Raw genomic sequence first — 6,000 nt, 5'->3', positions numbered from 1 at the left:
CAAATGCATTAAGAAGGAAAGAAACAGGCACACCTGTTAATTGAAATGCATTCCAGGTGAAGCTGGTTGAGAGAATGCCAAGAGTGTGCAAAGTTGTCATCAAGGCAAAGGATGGCTGCTTTGAAGAATCTCAAATATGAAATATATTTGTACTTTTTTGGTTACTACATGATTCTATATGTGCTATTTCATAGTTTTGATGTCTTCTCTATTATTCTACAATGTAGAAAATGGGAAAAATAAAGAAAAACCCTTGAATGAGTAGGTGTGTCCAAAATGTTGAATCTAATCAAAATGATGGAGTTGATTGATTGTATGATAGAGCTTTTGTGCATATACATTGTATTAATTCAACATGTTGATGACAACACTTTATTAATCAATATATATATATATATGTGCTACAGTAAACAATCGATGGCATTGTCGCAATGTTATTGTCGCTTCCCCTTTAAAGGCGCAATCAGCAATTTATACATCCGTTTTTGGATTTACAAATTAATGATATGCACCCATTGAGTCTTGACTGACTCATGAGCTTATTTCAACTGTCCTACCTAATCAGAACCCAAAATATACGTTTTGTTTACTACAAGTTTTATAAACAAAGTAAACGAACACTATAAAACCTCCAAACATGGTTAAAACTATAATTTTGAAATCATGGATGGTCGGTCCTTGCATCCATAGCTTTGTAAATGAATTTGAGAGTGGTACATTTCTCCAGCCCCATCACTCATCTTTTTACAAGAACAGTGGCGATGGATTCGCTTTGTGATTGTTTCTACTCCTGATTGCCGCTTTAATCTAAATATGATGACATCATGATCAAGGAAGGGAGCTGGTTCGCGAGGAAGGCAACGCCATTTTCGCACAGCGTTAGTCCGACTAAATTTGTCTCTAGAGATGTTAGACCTAGCTGGGTAGTTACATGAAATGAAAAGTAGCTCGTGTATTTAGCTAACTTGAAAGATCATGTAACACAGGCGAATATATGTCATTTTTGTTTCGCAATCTCTTGACGTACTTTGGTATGTAGTCACCGATGATGCAGCGATAAGCAATCAAATTCGCGGCGTGACAGCTAGGTTAAAGTTAGCTAGCTAAACTGCATTGGTTTAGGTATCTCCGGTCAGTAAGGAAAAAAAGCGCAAGATATTAAATAGTTCGCTAGGTTAGCTGAGCTAAGTTTATAAACGGTTAATATTTTGGTCTTTGAGGTATACAACATTTCAGTTTTGATTCAGATTTAAGTCGGACTAACACTTTACTTGGGGACAACGGATGTTCAATAGAACGGTAAGATTGACTGGCTGGGATTGTCTGTCAGTGGCAGCTAATGTTGACAACCAGCTAACGTTGACAACCAGCTAACGTTAGCTAGTTAGATGCCGAACAGACTGTTACCGATATCATTTCATCTAGTTAAAGCAATCTCTTTCTGTTCAATTAACAGAAGTAAATTAATCTGAGAAATTATAACATGTTGCGTACAGCATGTGGCTAGCTACAGTACACTTGTTATTGATTTATCCTGAGATTAGGTTGTTAGGAGTATTCAGGAAGTTTATGCTAGCTAACTACAGTAATTTATCTGTTATAAACACAAACCACGCACTAAAACTGCGGCTAGCTAGGTTTGAGGACACTTAACAGGTACTACCGATTCCTCCATTTATAGAATACGAATAGTTAATTAGATAACCGAGAAGGGGACCTTAATGAAAACAACAGTTCAGTTGGACAAGTATCTATGTGTCTACATTAGCTAGATATATGTTCTCCTCACCCTCTGAACTATTGTTTTTTTTCTGTGACAGCTTGCCTAGCGTTGATGGTTGTCATTGAAATTCAGGAGGGCTGTTCTGTAGGAGGACTCGTGTGCCCTCAAAGTGTGTCTGTTGATCAGGAGTATGTAGACGCTGTGGTGACTAGGGATACTGAACCCAGTGTATTTGGGCTGGCAGCTGGGGGTTTGAAAGTCAGGGGGGTTGAAAGTCAGGTGGCTGTGAATGTGAATACTACTAGGCTGTGTGGAACTGAGGAACTTGCCACTCTCGTGGAGTCTCAGAGTTGGCAGATGTTTTGTGTCGTTTTTTTTCTTTATTTTTGGATGAATAGTACAGCTGAAGTAATACTATACACACACACTCACTACACACTCACTGTACCTACCCCACCCCATCAGTACCCACCCTTCATTTCTTGCTTCTCGAGCTGCATTGAATTACCAAAAATATCCATGGGTCCACACATGTCTACTGAACTCGAAAAATTTAAGTGAAGGGTTATTTTGAAGCTGATTATGTCCTGGCCTGAGTGTCAGTGTGAGGAGGACAGGGCCAGTGCAGTCAAATGGCCTTGTTAGATTCCGTCCTCAGTGTGAAGATGCCCCAGGGCAAAGTAACCATGCAAATCCCTTAGACTGGAGCCCAAGCTGCCATCTATAAATTGTGGATGCTGCATAGTACATGGATAGAACAATGACACACACACACACACACTGAAGGCCCTGCCTGTTGTTTTAAACACTGTTGTGGTCAGTGTGGGGTCAGTGTGGGGTGGCTGGCTGGTTGGGTGGGAACGTTTCTCTCAGTATCCTTGCTCCGGAGTCACAGTTGATGATTATCAGCTTGCACAAGGCTGACTAACCCTATGAGTAGTCTTACATAATCTCTACATCTTAATGCAAGAATGTTCGCCAGTACAAGCACTGTGTTGGTTCCTCTTTTTCACTGATTGGTTTTTGCTTTCTCTGCTGTAGTGGAGGTGTTATAAAACCTAGCCGTCAATCAGGGAAGTGGTTCCAATTGTTTTCCCACCATTAATATTTCCCATAGTGGATTTTAGAAACACTTAAAATAAGGACTGTTTTTCGTGTAGGCTTACCCTGGCATGATGTTTTGATAACCATGTAAAACTCTCTTGGACAAGGGGACTTTTATCAATATATCCAGATCTATTTACTCTCAGATTCGAAAATATTAATTAGCATCAAAGTAGACATCATGCAAAACTACAAATCCATGCAAATTCCTGCACATCATCTCTAGCTGACAGGGGGGGCAGCATTTTCACTTTGGATGAATAGCGTGTCCAAATTGAACTGCGTCCTACTCTGTCCCAAATGCTAATATATGCATATTATTATTACTATTGGGTAGAAACCACTCTGAAGTTTCTAAAACTGTTTGAATTATGTCTGTGAGTATAACAGAACTCATATGGCAGGCAAACTTCCAAACAGGAAGTTGAAATTCTGAGGCTGGTCGATATTCAACTCATCGCCTGTTCAAATCCCTGTAAGATATGGATCTGTTTGCACTTCCTACGCCTTCCACTAGATGTCAACAGTCTGTAGAACGTTGAATGAAGCTTATGCTGTGTTGTGGGGCCGGATGAGAGGGGAATGAGTCAGTGGTCTGGCAGATTGCCAGTTCCTGGTCATGCGCTTTCCTCATGATATCGCCTTGCGTTCCATAACTTCTACAGACACGAAGGAATGCTCCGGTTGGAACGTTATTGGATATATATGATAACAACATCCTGAAGATTGATTCTCTACTTAGTTTGACCAGTTTATTCGACCTGTTATATAACTTTTTGAAGTTTTCGTCCGAGTTTGCCTGGACCGGCGCGAGCGTTTGGATATGTTTACTAAACGCGCTAGCAAAAGTAGCTACTTGGACATAAATACCGGACATTATCGAACAAAACAACAATTTATTGTGGAACTAGGATTCCTGGGAGTGCATTCTGATGAAGATCATCAAAGGTAAGGGAATATTTAATTTCGTATTTCTGTTGACTCGAACATGGCGGAGAAATGTTGTTATATTTGAGCGCCGTCTCAGATTTATTGCATGGTGTGCTTTTTCCGTAAAGTTTTTTTGAAATCTGAAACAGTGGTTGCATTAAGAACAAGTGTATCTTTAATTCTATGTAAAACATGTATCTTTCATCAAAGTTTGAGTATTTCCCGTTATTTGATGTGGCTCTCTGCAATTTCTCCGGATATTTTGGAGGCATTTCTGAACATGGCGCCAATGTAAACTGAGATTTTGATATAAATATGCACATTATCGAACAAAACATACATGTATTGTGTAACATAATGTCCTATGAGTGTCATCTGATGAAGATCATCAAAGGTTAGTGATTAATTTTATCTATATTTCTGCGTTTTGTGACTCCTATCTTTGGCTGGGAAAATGGCTGTGTTTTTTGGACTTGGCGGTGATCTAACATAATCATATGTTGTGTTTTTGCTGTAAAGCATTTTTGAAATCGGACACGATAGGTAGATTAACAAGATGTTTATCTTTCATTTGCTGTATTGGACTTGTTATTGTGTGAATGTTACATATTTCAAAAAATATTTTTGAATTTCTCGCGCTGCCTTTTCAGCGGAATGTTGTGGGGGGGTTCCGCTAGCGGAACGTGTGTCGTAGAACAGGTATTGTGTCAATTTAAAACTTGCACAAGACAGTTCACAGAATTGACCTTTTTAAAGAAATGTAGCCAATTTATTCATTACTACATTTAGCTAACATTAGTTTAATCCAGAGATTTGGCAGTCTTGTCCAGATCATGGCATTTGTAGTTCTTTATGATAGCCACATTAGATGCTAATTAGCATTTGATTTTTGGGGTGTAAATACAGGCAAATATATTGATTAAAGTCACCGGCCCATCAATGCGGCTAATTTTAGAGAATTTTAGAGGCCCCCATCTTGGCGATATTGAGACATTTTTGCATTTTAAGCATATTTTCTGCCATTCTATACATTTTTCAATGGAGTTGATTTTTTTGTTGCAGTTTTAAAGCTAATTTCCTGCAGTTCTATGAATTTTTCAGCTCATGCTCATGCTGTGTTCTTTTGCTTAAACATATACTGAGCCAATCAGATGTTTTATTAAGTTATTGACAGATACAGTTGAAGTCTGAAGTTTACATACGTTGGAGTCATTAACTTGTTTTTCAACCACCACACATTTCTTGTTAACAAACTATAGTTTTGGCAAGTCGGTTAGGACATCTACTTTGTGCATGACACTAGTCATTTTTCCAACAATTGTTTACAGACAGATTATTTCACTTATAATTCGCTGTATCACAATTCCAGTGGGTCAGAAGTTTACATACACTAAGTTGACTGTGCCTTTAAACAGCTTGGAAAATTCCAGAAAATGATGTCACGGCTTTAGAAGCTTTTGATAGGCTAATTGACATCATTTGATTCAATTGGAGGTGTACCTGTGGATGTATTTCAAGGCCTAACTTCAAACTCAGTGCCTCTTTGCTTGACATCATGGGAAAATGAAAAGAAATCAGCCAAGAACTCAGAAAAACAATTGTAGACCTCCACAAGTCTGGTTCATCCTTGGGAGCAATTTTCAAACGCCTGAAGGTACCACATTCATCTGTACAAACAATAGTACGCAAGTATGAACACCATTGGACCACGCAGCCATCATACCGCTCAGGAAGGAGACGCGTTCTGTCTCCTAGAGATGAACGTACTTTGGTGCAAAAAGTGCAAATCAATCCCAGAACAACAGCAAAGGACCTTTTGAAGATGCTGGAGTAAACGGGTACAAAAGCATCTATATCCCTTTAAAACGAGTCCTATATCGGCATAACCTGAAAGTCCGCTCGGCAAGGAAGAAGCCACTGCTCCAAAACCGCCATAAAAAGCGCCAGACTACGGTTTGCAACTGCACATGGGGACAAAGATCATACTTTTTGGAGAAATGTCCTCTGGTCTGATGAAACAAAAATAGAACTGTTTGGCCATAATGACCATCGTTATGTTTGGAGGAAAAAGGGGGAGGCTTGCAAGCCGAAGAACACCATCCCAACAGTGAAGCACGAGGGTGGCAGCATCATGTTGTGGGGGTGCTTTGCTGCAGGAGGGACTGGTGCACTTTACAAAATAGATGGCATCATGAGGTAAGAAAATTATGTGGCTATATTGTAGCAACATCTCAAGACATCAG

The 6,000-nt window shown here is 39.4% G+C and overlaps 1 protein-coding gene across 8 annotated transcripts in view; it reads left to right on the top strand.

Annotated features, from left to right (window-relative positions):
- Positions 1-851: 851 nt before the first annotated feature.
- LOC120023791 (kinesin light chain 1) overlaps positions 852-6,000 on the top strand; it is a 48,938-nt gene continuing 43,789 nt past the window's right edge. For all 8 annotated transcript variants that reach the window (XR_005472752.1, XM_038967898.1, XM_038967899.1 and 5 more), the window contains exon 1: positions 852-1,299. The gene's annotated coding sequence lies outside the window, so the exon portion shown is untranslated. The remainder of the gene's footprint in view (positions 1,300-6,000) is intronic.

This window comes from Salvelinus namaycush, chromosome 28 (genome assembly GCF_016432855.1).
Source record: "Salvelinus namaycush isolate Seneca chromosome 28, SaNama_1.0, whole genome shotgun sequence".
Classification (NCBI taxonomy): Eukaryota; Metazoa; Chordata; class Actinopteri; order Salmoniformes; family Salmonidae; genus Salvelinus; species Salvelinus namaycush.
Note: the sequence above shows the minus strand (reverse complement) of the source record. Positions and strands in the feature narration are given on the sequence as shown.